This window comes from Tamandua tetradactyla, chromosome 4 (genome assembly GCF_023851605.1).
Source record: "Tamandua tetradactyla isolate mTamTet1 chromosome 4, mTamTet1.pri, whole genome shotgun sequence".
Lineage (NCBI taxonomy): Eukaryota > Metazoa > Chordata > Mammalia > Pilosa > Myrmecophagidae > Tamandua > Tamandua tetradactyla.
The window spans coordinates 29,480,308-29,498,470 of NC_135330.1; the positions used below are offsets into that span (position 1 = coordinate 29,480,308).

The 18,163-nt window shown below is 42.7% G+C and overlaps 1 long non-coding RNA gene and 1 other non-coding gene across 2 annotated transcripts; one reads left to right on the forward strand and one right to left on the reverse strand.

The window, feature by feature from the left end:
* Window positions 1–752: 752 nt before the first annotated feature.
* LOC143681896 (U6 spliceosomal RNA) lies at window positions 753–861 on the reverse strand. Its single transcript, XR_013174945.1, has one exon. It is a non-coding gene; the product is annotated as a U6 spliceosomal RNA (small nuclear RNA).
* Window positions 862–8,309: 7,448 nt separating this feature from the next.
* Window positions 8,310–17,648, forward strand: LOC143678862 (uncharacterized). Its single transcript, XR_013173452.1, has 4 exons — window positions 8,310–8,411; window positions 12,935–13,105; window positions 14,959–15,088; window positions 17,532–17,648. It is a non-coding gene; the product is annotated as an uncharacterized LOC143678862 (long non-coding RNA).
* The last annotated feature ends 515 nt before the right edge of the window (window positions 17,649–18,163 follow it).

Here is an 18,163-nt window from a genome sequence, read left to right on the forward strand (position 1 = left end):
CTGCCTCCTGCACACTGCTTTCCTGTCCCCCACCAGGGCGACTTATCCAGGCTGGCAGAGTCCTGCGCTCCCTCTTTCATCCTTCTGACCCCTCCATCAAAGGCCTCAGATAGGAGGGCTGGATAAATACAAATGGGTGCCCTTGTCAAGCTGTCATTTCACATTTAAACCAAAATTCTTTCTTTATTCAACATCTATGTAAGGAAGGGTGAGAGCATCCCAGATCTCATAGTCCAATTGAGCCCACCTTTTTCAGAAGTCAATTTAGGGACCAACTATTTTTATTTGAGCCAGACCCTTGTGTAAGATTATCCCCCACTGCAAGTAGTTTTATCAAATATTCTTTCATCTACCTGAGAACTTTGAGCAGAGCTGGTAAGTTAAAATTTCTCCATCTTAAATACCTCTGGTGATGCTTTTCTGATCCTTATGGAGAGGGTCCCCTCACTGTTGCCCAGTTGGTCCACCCTGCCCAGTTTGCTTGGTTTCTGAAAACTTGATCTTACCTGGCTGTGAGCCTGGAAGCACCAAATCAACCAGTTCACTTCTTCTTTTTTTTTTTAATAACCAATGGGTTTTATTTTCCTAGAACTGAAATCTTCTACAATGGCAACCATCTATGGTTCTCAGAGCCAAACTTCCAAAGCTACATAAAGTCAGCAATGTTTCATCAGAGTCCATGGGAGAGAGGTAAAGGTGAAAGGGACAAGAGACTGAAGAGAGGCATAGACAGGCCATGAGGAAGAGGCTGAAAAAATGTGGAATGCTTCACAAATTTGCATGTCATCCTTGCACAACGGCCATGCCAATCGTCTCTGTACCACTCCAATGTTTTAGCATATGTGCTGCTGAAGCGAGCACAACCAATTCACTCTCAAGTGTGAATGATTGATAACCAACTTAATGCAATGATGTTCCTTTTGAGCTAGCATGCTTAAAGTTGTTTAAATGGCCCCAGGTACTTTGTAGCCGCCAACTGTCTTCAGCGAGGCTGATGGTAGTTGAGGGTCTCTTGGGCTGACTGAAATGTGAGGCTTCAGAATGGGCTTGTCTTGTGTCTGTAAAGCACCATGATAGGGTCCTGAAGTACAAATATTTGAGTCTAAGGAAGGAAATGAGGTTTTCCTGAACAAACCTTAGCAATTGTGTAAATATAGAGTGATGTCTGATGGGTATATTACCATTGTTTTGTACAATAAAAAGGGTCACACCTATTTGAAATATCCCCAATTCAGTGTATCAAGTTTGGGCACAATGACAAGTTAGTAAGGGAGTAACATATTCACTGCACCTGTCAATTCTGTGACTCCCAGACGCCTTTCCCTGTGGATCATTTTTTAGAGGTTATTACCTCAACTTGAAAATTCTTTAGAAATATATGTGTGGTATGAAAAAAGAATTAAGAAAGGTTTTAAATTAAAAGGAATAAAATGACAGGTTTTTCCTCCAGTCATATAAATAGTTATGGATAGAGATAAAGAGATGAATATTTTTTCATATTTCTTTATTAGGGGTTTTGAAACTCCAGAAATTTTAGAATCAGGCTGGTGAATAATTCAGCACTGATTCATGCTGGCCCAGCGCAGACGCGGGTGGGCTGGGAATGGCGTCCAGCCATTGGAGGGACGGAGCACAGTAACACATTTTTATTACCCACCACATTGTGAAATGCATTTCAGAAACATTTTATGAGCAGCCAAAGCCTTGGGACCCAGTTCATCCACTTTTTTCAAAGGCTGCATGAAGCTTAGAAGGAACAAATGCTGATGATCACCTCATTTCAGGGAGCCTGTCCCCCAGGCTGTTGTTTCAGTGACAAAGTGTCTCAAATCCCTGGGAATAGGCAGTCACTAGTGAGTGCCTCAAACTGGGCATTGGAATGAAGGATGATAAAAGGGTCACAAGAAATGGTACCTTTAGTGACGGTGTCCTCGCGCTTCTCTCTCTTCCTGCACGTCCTTTAATCCTAAACCTGAGAAACGCCTGCCCTCTGTGCAGCTAGGATAGCCTGGCCACCTGAGATGGGAACAAGAGACGGAAGAAACATGTTTATAGTTTCAAAACGGGCAATCTTGGCTTCCCTTTCCCATCCCAACCGCCGCACCTCTCTAAATGAATTTGGGGGTGCACCATATGGTTTCTAAAGCAAGGAAAAGCTTCGTTCATTACATTTTTTTTTGCCTCTCCAGAGGGTTTTAGTTATTTTATTAATTTCCCTTCCTTCAGTCCCATGGTTGTGAAATAAAGTACCAAATATTTAAGGTAAAAATTTTGCAGAATGACTTTAAAACTGGAAAGGGATTCTATGTAGCAAATTGATTCCAAGATTTTCAACGCTGGCCATGGTAGCATGCTCAGGTAATGCAATTATGACAAATGCTTGATACTGCCTCCAGGAAGCTGCCCATCCGCCAAACCGGAACCCCTCCTAGGTCCGTATTGTCCACAGCACCCTGTAGTCCTTGTTCATAAACCTCGCCACAGGTGAGCCTGTTTACTTGTGCCATTCCCATTCTGGGCTCTCAGTTACTCAAGGGCAGTCTTTACCCAGCTCATGGCTTTAGCACTTGCCCCAAGCACAGTGTCAGCACAGAAAATTCAATAAATATCCATCAAATAAGTGGATGTACAGCAAAGACTAACGTTCTCGGGTTGGAACCACCACCAACAGAAGCAGTGTCACCTATTGCAAGTGGAGGGCTTCTACGTGAGAATTGAACCAATCCTGCACCCCACCCCCCACCCCCATGCACAATTTTGAAGCAGGACAATTACACCTTCAAGGACTTGCTTCCCACAAACTCTTCAGAGCCTTAACCAAAGGGGACATTGAGCCTCAGGGATCTCATTTATGGGTGTCTAAAAAGTATGTATTTGTGCAAATTAGGTGTTGCCTGAGGGAGGAAGGAGCAAGCATTTGGCTAAAGTATAGGTCTGCTAATCTAAACTGTTCCCCAATAAATTACCCTTCCCTGAAGGACCCCTTGGAATCTCGGAATTGCAGATTATTTGGTTGAAACCCCAGATGATTATTCCAGTAGTCTTTGGCAGTGGCTGCCTAGAGAGTGAGGTTGTGAAGGATTCTGAGGTTGCATCATTGGGCAGGAGGGGTTGTCATCGTGGTTTTACAGTGGCAAAGTTGGGAAAGTGTTGGAGGTCATATAAATGCCAGATGCTTCCCACCTCCAATTCTACCCTGGCTTCTCACTCCGTGGAGAAATTATGGGTGGTTTGGACAGTGTAATTTGTCAGTGGCTGTCTAAAATTTGCACCCTCTTTTGCTGGCAGATAACTCTGATATTAGAAACATCTCTCCTTACACAGAATTAACACTTCTTCTTTTTACTGCCACCCACCGACCCTTTCTTTTCTCACTTTCTGTGAGGTGGTGATCCCACTCTTGGTAAGTCAAACCAATCTTTTTTGAGCTACCTAAGTAACCAATCATCAAAAGTATTGACACTCCTTTCTCCCATGTTTTTCTGCAGCCTAAAACTGGTTTTGGGGTGTCTGTAAGGTTTCTTTTATCTCTAAAGGTCTATTCCCTTCAGTTTCATTTATTAAACATTAATCAAGTGCCTTCAATGTGCTATTTTACTGTTATCTATTTCTCCAAGTAGATAACAGACCTGTCATTCATTCATCCAACCAATATACATTTGTTATTCTTGAAATTAAAAAAGCAATACTTGCTTTTAGTAATAAATGAATCAATAGGAAGATGTACACTGAAAATCATTCCCACTCCCCGCTCAGTCCCTTGAGGTAATGGTCTAATAGACTTGTATGTATCCTTCCACCCTGTCATCAGCCAAGTTCCTGGGAAACAGATTGAGCTGGGATGTGTACCCTGGAGGCAAAAATTCAGGTCTTTTCCAGTTGGGTACAACCTCGGTGGAAGAGTGCAAGCTGCAGTGGGGGCCAGAGGAGAGGTTGAACTGCAACGCAGTAATGAAGTAAGTCCCAGCTGATCCCACAGGGGTTCTAAAGCTGTCTTGCATTCAGAAGGGAGCCAAGCCTTTAGACTGTATGTGGATCAGTCTCTGGACATGAGCTGCCCCCAGGGAGAGGGCAGGGACAACTTTGGGGAAACAAGCTCTTTTTGAGTGCAATGCTGGGAGAGGGACCCTGCAGCAGAGGGAGTGAAGGTCACAGTTGGGTGATGACCTCCCTTTTGTTCATTTAAACCTAATTATGCCTTGGTCACAGATGCATAGGATATTTTTCCTTTTTGCATGTGCATGCACTGAGAATCGAACCCAGGTCTGTGGCATGGCAGGTGAGAACTCTGCCACTGAGCCCCTGTCGCACCATCCTAGGATATTTTTATTTATGTTTTTTAGCTGAAATATTCTGCAACTTACTTTGACTTAAAATATGAACAGCATCATTTTATATATACACAGACACATTCTTTTACATGAAGAAGCTTGACTCATAAGGCTTTCTAGTGCAGTCATTTTTTTTTTCTCTCTTCCTTGCCCTTTTCTACTTGCTCTCCTTCCCCTCACCACCCACATTACCCTTAGTCTCCATGTTGACAGCATGGGGTGTATCCTTACACCTTCGTTCTCACTCAACCACATATATAACATGTGACAAATGCATGGATGCACTTATTTAATTTTTTGGTCACTATCAGTAAACATCTCTGAGGACCCTTCTGAGTGCCAAGGCTCATGCCAGGCACTGGCCCAATGGAGAACAGGACACAGCCTCTACCCTTGAAGGCACTGGCCCAATGGAGAACAGGACACAGCCTCTACCCTTGAAGGGTGCCCTTTGAGGGAGACAGATGCAGGGACTGGCAGGTCTAACACAGGAGGGAGGCTCCCTTACAGACGCACACACCTAGCGCATGCACCTAGCACAGTTAGAGAGCTGGAACTAGAACATGGGGCTCCTATATACAAATCTATATTCAAACTTTTCTTTTTACCTTGCTGCTTTTTTTTTTTAAAACAGGTTTCGAACTGTGGGCTGAACAATGGCCAAATTGAACTTGAACAAGTCTATGCCAACCTCCCTGAAGTCATGACTATGCCTGCCTTGCAAAAATGAAGCTCATAATGAACCTAATACACTGGTTCTTGTGATGTAACATGCATTACCCCACTAATAGATCCATTTAATTTGATTAACAAACCATACAGCCCTGAAGATACCACACAAAGGCCTTATCTTAAGGTGGATTTCCATATAAGGTGAAGGATGATTATGCAGAATTTGAAGCTGGTGTGTCACAAGCTAGGCAAGTGTTCCTGTGGTTACAAGTCCCAGAGGCAAAACCATTAGCAGAGATAAATATCAGGTGCCGCGCTTGTGCTCTCAAATCCTTTTAGTTACACACTTTTAGAGGGAACTGAAAGAGAGACATGAGCAAGAACAGAGAGCACAGTGACCTGGATCTCTGGCAACTTCAACAAACCGATGTGTTCTTCGTGTCCATTTTCTTAACCCCCTCATGTACCTGCACTTCCCCTCTTCAGGTGCCCAACATTTCCGCCACATCCATCTCCTAGGGTCAAATTATAGCATTCTATTTTTGCAAATAAAAAGTTTTCCTATGAAGTAAGTCCAGAAATGTGCATTATTCTCCCTTTCCTCATTAAATGCTGACCCTTCTTGCAGTGAAGGTTAGTTCAGAAACCTGAGAACCTTGGCATGGGCTTCGTAGCCTGGGTTCCTGCTCCTGACGCTGCTCAGGTCTGGGCAGTCCAGAGAGTTCAGCCCAAGGGGCCTTACTGGTCTCAGTCATAAGGTTTTGTGAGGCCCCATAGTTCCTCCCCCTTTGCGCAAGTCAGTCATGGCCAGAAGAAAAAGGCACCCACCAGGCCAGGTGAGACCCAGCAAGAGAAAACTGCAGACGTTTCAAATTTCACAGAGACCACTCATTATGATACTCCTCTTAAAACTTGAATGATCTTGGTCTGTGTGCTGCCCATTGCTGGAGATGTCCCAGCAGCAGCCACGTGATCTTAAGGATGCTGGTCAGCTCAAGACAAAACCACCTCATACCCAACACCCAATTCTGAAATACCCAATAGCATGGTCATGCCATTTTTTCCTCAGCTCTCGTAGCTGTTGTGACCTGAGCAATGGGTCAGATTGGGAATGACCAATAAATTGTACCCAGTCATCTGAATGAGAAAATGAGAAAATTTAGGCAACTATGGTGATCACACGCATTTTCACTTCTAAGCTCACAAGTTCTCCTATCAGGAGGGAGCTTGATGGCTGTCATTTGGGGTTCCCACTTTCAGGCACACAAATGTGAGCCTTTCTTTGAAAGTTTCTCTAACCTGTTGATACAGGCAAGAACATCAGGTATGGAAAGTTCATGAATGCTGGGTTGGTTAGCTACTGCTGCATAACAAATTGCCCTGAAACATCAAGGCTTAAAAAGTAAATGTTTATTATTTCATGTTTTCTGTGGGCCTGAAATTCCAAAGTGGCCTCCTGAGTAATTCTGACTCAAGGTCTCTCATGAGGTTTCAGTCACGATGTTTACCAAGGCCGTAGTTATCTGAAGATTTGCTGGTGCTGGATGAGCTACTTCCAAGATAGCTCATTTTTGTGGTGCTAATTATTGGCAGGAGGCCTCAGTTTCTCCTCACATGGGCCTCTCCAGGGCTGCTTGAGTGTCCTTCCAACATGGTGACTGGCTTCCCCTAGGGCGAGCAACCCCAAACAGAGGAAGATAGAGACCATAATGTCTTTTATGATCTAACTTAGGGCATTGCTACAATTAGGGCGGTGGATGGCTGATAAGCAAAAAGCGAATTCCAAGACATGGTTAGCCTGCAAGGAGAAAGATATTTCTGTGAAGAACAGCACATGGGGCCAAATGACCCCATCTGAGTGAGTCATCTAAGATCAAACATCAACAATGGAGGAAGAAAGGGAGGATAGTAAAATAGTTTCAATAAAAATTACAACAGAACAAAACCTTATAAAAGTGAACTCTTCCCCCAGTGCCTGGCCCCTCTTACTTCTTGCTTCTATTCCCTTGTGAGAGTGCCCATATGCCCTTCTTGCATGTGTACTAAATAAGCTTTCTACCTGCTAGCTCAATTTGTGATGTGCCCTTGAACTCTTTCTTGTGCCATGGCCAAGAACTTACGAATTCAATGCTGGCAATGTAACCTTGCCATCACTTCTGCAATAAGCTATTGGTTACACGATATTTATTCATTTAATGTGGTGGAGACTACATAAGGGTATGAATCCTAAACAACAAGGATCAATTTGAGTCATATTGAAGTTAGCTGCACAAATACCTTTTTGGCTTTATCAATAATGTTAAAGATTTATAAGAAGTTATTTTTGTTTCTTGCATCTCCCTGCAACAAGAAATGGAAGAGCATGGAATTTGGTTCATATCACAGCTCGTACCAGCCACGTGCTTTTGGAAAAGATATTTACTTAATCCCTCTAAGGACTTGTTTTTTAATCTGTAAAATGTGGATGATATTTCCTTACAGGATTGTCATGAACAATAGCTTAGAAAATATATGTAAAAGGCTTAGCTTATTGTATGGCAGAAGGTAGGAATGCAAACTTTGTTCTGTTTTCCTTTCTCCTTATCCTTTCCTCTCAGGGTCAGCATGCAATAACTAAATGATATAGTTAAGAACCCTTACTCACATTTGGCCTTTCTCTCTGCTTCTTCTCCTTCCATCCATGGTTTCTAAACCAAGAGAAAGATTCAAGCTTGACAATTTAGGTTTCTTTTTCCCTGAGGAAGATCTTTCTAGAGCTTAATAAATGCAGGATATGTGAGAGGCACTGCAGTTCTTTCATGTCTTAATTACCAAATAATTAAGTGGCGATGCTGGTGTCTGAAATATCTGACAGAGAGGTCCAAAGATTGTCTTTTATTATTATTACTAATGGAAAATACTGACAGGGTATCTTAAAATTTCCCAGACTCTCAGGTTTAATTGTACGACTCAGTGGAGAATCAAAATGAACCGGCTGCACCTTGCACTTTGTTTTATTAAAAATATTTTTAAATTTGATGGTGTGTTGCACTCAGGAGCTTTGCTGGCCTATTATCTTGGGCTATGATCTTTAACTAGGCTTACAGGAAGCAGGGCTGGGCCACCTCAGGGTAGCAGGGTCCCTCCAGGAAAGCACTTAGTCACATTTTGATGGCTGTGTGGACAGCATTTCATTAACACTCTCTCATCCCCTCAGGGAAGGTCTTGCTTTGGAGGTCAGAAGAGGACACTGCTATAAGGCCTGAGCTGAAGAAGGGAAGGAAGGTGGTTTTTAATGTTGCTATGGTGATGTCAGCCTCAGTGTCTTGGAAGTTCCATCTAAGAGGTGGAACAAGACTCTAGCTTGGTGGCACACAGAAAAGATGGCATATCAGGAGCCAGGTCGCCACTGCTTAGGAGGCTCATAAGGTAGAATTCTCTGGGGGATCTTTGAGAAAGGAAATTGGGGTGTGGCCTCCTTTTTATTCTGAGCTCACACATGGTGGATTCTCCACAGATGTTGTTTGTCAGTGACTAAACAAACCATTCGAAGCCTTCATTCTTCTACAGTTAACTTTGGACAGTTAAACATCTGCTAAACCACCTCCTCATCCCAGAGTGAGCTGCACAGTGTAGCCACAGGGGATCATGCTGAGCAGATAAGGGTTTATTTCTGTCTATATGTGTGTATTTGTATGGGCTGTGTAGTATCTCCTAGCCTTAGTGCTGCCACATCATCATTATTTCCAAATAGATTATTTGGATGAGTCCTCATTCTCTGCCTCCATGTGTCAGGAATCTGATCTGAATATCTGGCAAGTTTTGAATAGAGTCAGTTTGTATCCCTCATTAAGTAGGCAATTTCCATTATTCACAATTCACGATTCAGACTTCAGGTAATTCATCAGCTCTAACAAGAGATTTGGGATCAGCGGGACAGCTCCCATTAGTGGGACTAGAAGATTCCTGGTTGTCCTCTTGTCTGAGGAGATATCTTTGCCCTGTCTCTTGGTGACATTACCCTGCCTTTGAGGGGCTGCCCTGTAAAGGTGAGGGGCTCTTTTCCTGTGATGGGGCTTCAGGTCGTTTCTGAATTGGTGATGCTTTGAGTAGATTCTTTGCTGAGGTCCCAGATCAGCAAGCCTGTGCCTCAACATCCCTCTGAGTGAAGCTGCAATCTAATAGCCCTAGGTGGAGCAGAGTCAATGCATGGAAAACAGATTAACAATGCACTCCCCATCTTAAAAGTCAAACGACTATGCCAAGTCTTAACCGTGATTCTCTCTGGGTGATGCTTTTTTTTTTTCCACTTTCTTTTTCTTTTTCCATTTTATCTCTATTTCTTAATTTGTTGTTTTAGGAATGAGAAAATAAATGTTATTACTTTTTTTTTTAATGCAGAAGATATGGCTATGACTTTGTTATTAAGCCTGATAGCTTGGTTTGTAGCCTGGGATCCATGGAGAGCCCATGAACTCAGATGGGAAAAAAAAATCTTACATTTTTTTTTCACGGACCTCTAACAAAAATTTAGCAATTCCTTTAATTTTGAATGTAGGTGACAAACCACAGTCGGATTAGCAGTAGCTGTAATTTTGTCACGAATAGAAATCACAGATATTTTTATATCTCATTACAGTGGTAGATATGTTGAAATATTGTTTAAATTTATTACCACTTCAAAATCACGGTAGTTATTTGAACTGCCAACAGGTCTTTTTATTTACTGTGTTAATAAAGAAGCACATATATTACTATACCACAAATTCATTGTTTTTGTATTTTGATAACCGTATTTCAATGAAAATACAGTTTCCTCTGCTATTCTTACACTTTATTTTATATATTTATACCATTATGCTGAGAATGAATTTATATGCTTCAGTGAGACTGCCAAAGAGATTCATGGCATAAAAAAGGTTCAGAAGCCCCTGCTTAGGAGGGAATAAAGGATCTACTACGACTAATGTCTACTAGGGTTCTAGTAGGACATGGTGTCTATTGACCCTGGCCGCGGTCCAGGCCCTGGGTGTTCTGTGCACTGTCCTGGTTAATCTTCACTAAGAAACTTTGAGGAAAGCATCATCACTATGCCCATTTTATAAGAAAGGGAACTGAGACACAAAGAGGTTAAATAATGTGGTCAAGGTCATTCAGCCGCTAAATGGCAGAGCTGGGATAAGAGCTCAGGCAATCAGGACCCTACAGCCTCCTTTTCCTCCCCTTAGCTACACAGATGAGTCAATATTTACTCTAACTCTTCATGTGTTTGTGTGTGTGTGAGCGAAGCTTTCACTGCAGCTTAGAAGTTCAATGGGGGGTGTCTGAGCTCCCCAGTTAGAGGGCAAATGCCTCCAGGGCAGAGTCTAGCCAGTTTTATTTTTTTATTCCTCCAAAGTTTCCTAGGTACTCAAATTAGGGAATTATATTCTAAGCCCTAGGGTGATTAACAAACATAGAATTTCAGCTGTTGAAGGCACCCACCCTCCATCACCTCCTAGGCTCTTTTTAGGAGTCATCATGTGTCTTTGGTCAATATGGTGCTCTAGTCTGGAGGATCTCCCTCCCTGGTGGGACATTCTCTCTGGCCTCCTCTTTTCCCTTGCCTTTGCTCCACTTTCCATCCCCACTTCTTTGTCTACAGCTTCCCTGCATCTGAAGGGAGCCGAAGCCTGACAGAGACAAATGCTTCATTACCAGGAGACCTTGGGTGCATGATCATTAAGCGATCACCAAATCTGGAACACCTTATTAGAAGGGCACTCTTTGGAGAGCACTTAACTGGGGCTTAATTGCACTTGCTAGACATCAATCACCAGGGTAACTTCCTGTCTTAAGACATGTGCTTGCCCAGTGAGCAAAGTAAAAAATGAGGTCAAAAAGGGAAAGAAACAGCTTCAGACCTAAGGTGAGTCTTGGTCCTCTTTATACCTGATATAGAACCCTGCCTGGCCCAGGCACAGACAGAAGGGGATATTTCTTCTCTCCTTTGAATTGCTTTTTCAGGAAGGCAATTGGCTAACCCAAGTACTTGGCTGGCAAAGGAGTGATTTTCAGGACCAGAAGCTTAGTACAAAAGGGGAGAAGAAATATTCCCCTTTTTGACCTCATTATTTACTTCTACAATTCATGGGGGTTCAGTTACTAGAGTGATAAAAGACCAACTTCACAAGAATTTGATGAAGGACTCTTTTCTATATGTAGATGGGTTATGGGACATATCCTCTTATCCCCCTATCACTAAATATGAGCATGGAGGGCACAGGACTTGGGCCTTCTGAGCTGAAGGCAAAGAGTGGACCCAAGTCATTTTGCCTTGTCAAAGATCTGGCCAGGTGTATCTGTGGCCCAGGCTATTGCTGGGGTCCAGGAGCCAGGCTTGGAGCAGGTAAGGCATCACCCAGACAAATGGAAAGTGTATTCAACCAAGAATCAAGTGTAAATCCAATAGGGACACTTATACCATTTTTTCACATGTGATTGGAGTAGGATATCTAGGAAATATGTACCCATGGCAAAAAATGGGAGGCAAAGCCAGAGACCAAGAGCTCTGAAGCCTAGGAATTTGGCTATAAGACTGGCACAATGCCAAAGAGGCTCACTGGGTCATGACTCACTGGGTCATGACCAGGGCTAGGGTGAGCAAACTTACTCTGATGGACTACTGGCCTTATTGGAAGAGGGAAGGGGGGCAATCTCTTGGGCTAAAATGACTTGAGCAGAGAGTTTCAGGTCTAACAGGACCTGTAGAGCAAATTAAAACTTGTATTCAAGTCAGGAGAGAGCCTCCTAGGAAAGAAAGGTTGAGAACATTTCCCCCTGTAGTCCCTTTCCAAATATGGATGTAGAATTTTAATCCAATCATGTCAATTTTGTTTACTATGAAGCAGACCCTGGAAAACAAAGTTTTTTTTTTTTTTTAGCTGGCATCTGGGTCTTAAAAACTTAAAACTCTAACACCTTCATTTCTTGGGGTCTTGAGAAAGGAAAGGAGAGGAATGGAGAGGACAGGAAAGGAAAGGAAGCTGGTCACTTATCTGCCAGATTGAAAAATCACTGGAGATAAAACAGATGAGTAGGAAATGGTTCCAATTCTGGAGAAAGAAGCTCACAGACCATGGGGAAGACACAATCATGCATGTATAGACACTTCCACACAGCTTACATGTGGAGGTTTAACGAAAGTGTGAATCAAGCAAGGCTGAAACACGAGCATGGCATCTGAGGAGGCTCACAGAGTGGGTTGGAATGAAGCTGGAAGTGCCAATGTTCAGAAATGGGAATGAGGACTCAGAGAGAACCTGACAGCTCCTGGATCTTTTCTTGGGGATCCATTTATTCAGAGTGAAGTTGAAAGGAAGCACAGATGCTCTCAGTTTTGCATCATTTGGAGTTCTAAAGAAACCTCATATTTCCTTCTGGAAATGTGCCAGAAGCAAGAATGCCCATCTCCTTTCCTAGCAGATTGCTTATGCAGTGTGATTGGGAGCTTCTTCACAAAAACCTCCAAGCCCCTGCTTCTGAAACTCACATTTCTATCATTACTTCATACCTTTGTGTTACCCTGTGCCTTTCCCAGAGATAATGGCACTTTAAACCAAAGCGTTAAATCACTCACACTGTTGCATGAAGTAGTCTCGTCAATTATTGTTTTGGGACACCAAGAGAGAAGAGGGAGATAAGGATGGCCAGAGTGAACATCATAAGGATAGAGTAGGCGTGATCAAGCCACTAAAAACAGAGAAAAAGACCAATTATATCTATCTCACGTTCTCTGTGTTTTGCCAGCAAGGGCAGCAGAGGAGATACCAGCTGGCAAATCAGGTCTGGGATGGAGAGTTGAGAGGGACTTGGCACTGTGTTTGGTTTTTGTTTTATGCTTTTGTAGTCAGAGACCAGATTATCATCATGGCAATTCCTTTATCATCAAGCCCCTCTAATCACACTGACAGATGCCACCCTGATCACAGGAGTGCCACACGACCCCGGCCCCCGTGCTTTCAGAGGCTGTGTTCCCCTTCCTTGCCAGCCCATGGAAGACTCTCAGGCAGACTTCATCCTTCCCTGGAGCTGTGTGTAGGGATTGTCTTCCCAAGGCAGCACCAGCCACCTCCTCAGACCAGGTGAATCTGAACGGTAACTTTCTAGAATCGTTTTGCTCCAGGGTTTGACTCAAATCTTTGAATGGCAGTGTTGGGCTCCCAGGAGAGCCAGACATATCAGAACCTGGGGGTGTAAGGTTTTCAAGTCTGTTTTTTGTCCTTTGTCAGGATTGCTGTAGGAATTACACAAAGCAGCACCCAATTGACTCAAGAGATCTACTGGCCAAGGAAAGAGCCCAGTTCTTCAACCTGTCTGCATAGACAGGCAGTCCAGTCATCCTATGGATAACCCTGAACTGTGGTTGGAGGGTTAGGTGTCTTTGGGGGGCAAACATGTGCCACAGCCCAGCCCCAAAAGAACAAATCCAAATGGTTGTCTTCACCTTTCCTCCTTTATTCACCTTCTCCTGTCTCTACCTCACTCTGCCAGGCATTCACTTCAAATCCACCCACCAGTCCCTATACCCATAGCTACATACTTCTTCAGGCCCCTATCATCTCTTGCCTGGTTCACCAACATCTCCTCCTTGCTTTGCTTCCTGACTCCATTCTCAGCCCCCTTCCAATCCATTTTCCATGCAGCTCCCTGCTTAAGCAGTTCTACTCAGGTTAATTCCCTTCTTAAACCTCTCAAGTCTGAATGTCACAGACATACAGTAGGTCCTTCTTGATCTGACTCCACTTACTTTTCTTACCTCCCCTCTCTCCCCTCTCCCTCCCCTGCCTCCTCTCTTTATTCATACAACACTTAACTGTTTCCAATTCCTGCATTCTCTCTCCTTGAGCCTTTGTGTCTCATCTTCTACTGCCTGGTTAGTACTTAATCTCCAGAATTCACCTCCTCCAAGATGGCTTCCAGACACTTTTGGGATGAGTTAGATGCCGTCCCCTCTACTTTGCCTCCCGGATAGCCGTGCACTCTCCTAATAACCTTTTAACCTTTTCCATGCTGTTTTGCAAATTGTTCATTTATGCATCGGTGTATCCTCAGCACCCAGCTTAGTGCTTGGCTGGCCCAAGAGACTCAGTAAGCATCAAAGCTAAAGCATGAAAGTTCAGGGCTCCCCACTGCAGCTCCCCACCCCTACAGCTTAGAGAACTAATTTCACTCCAGTAAAGGAAAATGCCCACATTAAATATGGCTGTAGGCTGCTAGAAACTGTGTGCATAGGGAAAACAAACAAGTGATTAAGTAATGGCAGGCAAGGATTTCACTGAGTCCTATTCAAATAAAATAACAGGAAAAGTGCCTTTCAGTCCTGATTAACCGCAGCTGAGAATTAAAGATCATTTGTAACAAATCATTACAGTCAACTGATTAAAAATGAATGAGTTTGTACAGAGAACCATTACTGAATCTGGGGCTAAGAAAAAGACAGTTAAAGCCCATTAACACGAGACACCCAACCTGTGTGTGTGCTCCTGCAGGAGACCAACTCTCTGTTTACACCAAGGGGGCACCAAACATGGAAAATGAGTGTCAGTTTGAGTTCGAGTTCTGCTTGAGGTCCACATCTGATTTCTGGTGCTTTGAAAGTGATAAAATCTCTCTGACCTTCTGCATTTGCCACTAAAAAAAAAAAAAGGTTAACAACATGACTCATGTCAGGTTGAACTGTATGAAATTGCCAATATGTGCCCGTATGTGACCCAGCAATATGGCAATTTCATATGGTACAGCTTAACATTTACCACACAAGGCCTTTGTGGAGGTCAAAATGAGATAATGGTTGTGAACAGGAAGATACTGCACAAATGCAAGCTGTACCTACCAGTACCTTAGGAAAACTGTGACAACGGGGGGCAATGAATGGGTATCTGAGGACAAGTCCCAGGAATCATAGAACACTCTTGTTTGCATTTATTAATGTTAGGTTGAAGAGAAGGAAAAGAAGGAGAACAAAAGAAGTAAAAGAATTCTCCTGACACAACCCAGGCCCTCCCTCTAACCCTGCCTCTCTATGTAAGGACACATTTGGGCCCACCCCAGCTGACATTTTATAAGTAAGTATGAACTTTATTTCACTGTAAATAACTAGTGTGGTCAGAATGGGGAGCTGCAGGGGGGCTGCATGGTGTGTTGGATGCACTTAGCCCATATCTGGCTCCTGTGGCCAGTTCCCCTATCTGATCTTTCACCTGCCCCTGCTGTGAGGAGATTTCTTATTCTGAGTTACTGGCATGAAATGAGTCCTCAATAAATACTCAGTTGAATAAATGAGTGAATGAATGAATGAGTTTTCAAACCCTGCTCAGCACTGCTATCTGATCGAGCCCTGAACAGAGGATGAAAGCACTTCTATTCCCACAGCCCCCAAGCCATGGAATTAACATAATCACTCCACATCTCCTGATTTAATGCAAATATTGAAAAGCGATTTCTTCATAATTACAAATGCTTCTGATGAGACAGCTTATTCTCACCAAAACAATTTCTACATGGCATTCCTCCTAATAGCCCTTACTAAGCAATCACAACCAACTTCCTTCCTTCTTTCCTTCCTTCCTTTCTTCTTTCTTTTCTTTCTATTTCTTTTCCTCTTTCTTTCCTTCTTTCACCTATCTACATATGTATCTGTCTTCTATCTATCTACCTACCTACCTATCTAGATATATTACTTTAAAAACTCCTTTTTTTCCAACTGCATTAGTTAAAGACTTTATTCAGAATTAACTTAATCCACTAAATTCTCCCCAATGCTTCTGCCCTCATGCAGGATAAAATGTACCTTCTCTTCACCCTTGCTAGCTCATTTTTCTAAAAAACTAATGGAGTCCTAATTTGAGTCCTGCCCATTTGAGAATGTGGCTTTTGCCTGGAACTGGGACAAATGATCAGAGCTGGCTTCATGAGTGTGCAAACTGTGCAGTCACACAGGGCCCATGCTCAGAAGGGCCTATGCTTGGTTTTATGCTCTGCTGCTGCCCTCTTGAAATTCTTAATGCTTTTTTTTTAACAAGGGGCCCCTCATTTTCATTTTGCATTGGGCTATACAAAGAATGCAACTGATCTTAGCAGAGATGGAGAGGAAAAGGAAACAGTGACAAAAACCCAGAGGAAGAAAGAATGATAGTATAATCTAGGTTTGAGAGCTCTAGGCTCCATAGCTGGCCAATGGGGTCATTTAGGGAAGCTGGAGAGCAGAGAATGTAACCACAAAAGAGTGTTTTTAGTTGGAGACACAGGTTAAGAGACAGTGTGTCCTAAAGCCAATAAGCAGCCAGGGAATAAAACCGACAACTGGAAAAATCTGACCATTGTGCTAATGTGACACAAATTGGATTATGTCATATGTTCATTTATTCATTCCTTTAACAAACATTTGCCAAGTATCTAGTGTGCATGTACTATGTTAGTTCTTGAGAAATGTCAAAGATGACAATGACTCAGTTCCCTGTGCTGAGGAACTCATACTCTATATAAGAAGAGAAAGATGTGAATGGTAACATAATGTGGTTAATGTTATAAGAAAGGTTGGTGTGACCTATAGTGAAGTGGGGCATGGGAATGAGCAGGTAGGGGAAAGTTCTATGTAAAGGTTCTAAGACTAGATCTTGACCAGTAAGAGTTCACCAAGCAAAGAAAACGAGAAGAGCATTTAGACAGAAGGAGTAGTGTGAGTAAAATACATGGGAATGAGAAACTTCATGGGGCATTTGATACTAATGAAAAGTCCAATGCAGTTCTAGCAGAGGGGCTGCTAGGGAGTAAACAGCAGGTGACCATGATGAAAAGACCAGCAGGATCCTAGTTGTAAAGAGCTTTGAAAGCCATATAATGGAGCCTGCATTTTACTTCACATCAATGGCGGAGCCTTTGAAGTTTCTTAAGCGGAAAAGAGGCTAGATCAGATTTTGGAGTTGAGGTAGAGAGAGGGTGGTGATATTTTTTGTTGCAACATCGATATTTATTCAAATGAAAAATGACAGAAGTAGAGAGGCAAGTAAGAAGATAACTAATTATTATAATTCAGCCAAGAGATGGTTAAAGCCCAAATTCAGGTAAGTGCAGATGGAATAAAGAATGGGGAAGAGATTAGAGCTTTATTTTAAAGATAGAATGGAGCACTTGACTCATTAGATGGGAGGGGAAGAAGGAATTAAGCATTTCCAGGTTTCTGATTCAGGCATTGGAGTTGATGCCATCATCATTACCCACGATAGAGAAAGATGATAAGAAAACTAGTAGGAACTTGAACATGTTAAGTTCAGGGGACCCACTAAATATTTCTAGTAATAGTCTATATTAGTGGTTTTTAAGTCATAAAAACATAGGTACTAATTGAAGCCAAGGGCATGGACAGGATTACCCATTGAACATACGTAAAGTGAGAATCATGGTGAAGTATGACTATGATCCAGTGAAAGGGGTTAGGAAGAAGGTAGAAGAAGAACCATTTAGAAGATTGTACTATCGTTCTCCATTATTTGCTGTCTTTCCTGTTAGATCATCATTTTATCCCTGCTCATTGCAAGTGGGAGGAGTGTACTTCTTCGATTCCTTGAGGTTGAGCAAGGACATGTGACTTGCTTCGGCCAATGGAACGTGAATAAAGGTGATGCACACCACATCCAAGCAGAAGCTTGTAGAGTCTTTGCATGATTCTGCCTTAAACTTTTTGCTCTGCCATGAAAGCATCTGCTCCTCGATCCTGTATCCCCCAAATGAAGAAGATAGGTGGAGTAGAGTTATATCCAGCCTTCAGCTAATATGCAATGTGAGTATGAAGAAAACCTTTATTGTTGCAAACCACCAAGATTTGGGGTTATTAGTTTAGCGTAACATACAGACAGCTGACAGTTACAACCAGAAATGAGTAGCCTCTCAGAAGAAAAGGAAGCATTTTAAGAAAAAAGTGATGGGCCAATAGAGGTACTGGCATTTTTACTGAGAACAGCTTTAGTGGCATGATGGGAGCTGAGGCCAGATTGCTATGGATTGAGGTATGAATAGGAGGTGAAGAGGTAGAAATGATAAGCGTAGATTAGCCATTTAATGAAGAGAAGGAAAGAGAGAGAGAAACATAGGTCAAGGTGGAAACAGAGTAGGAGGAAAGTTTTATTCAGGGTAGGGGAGAG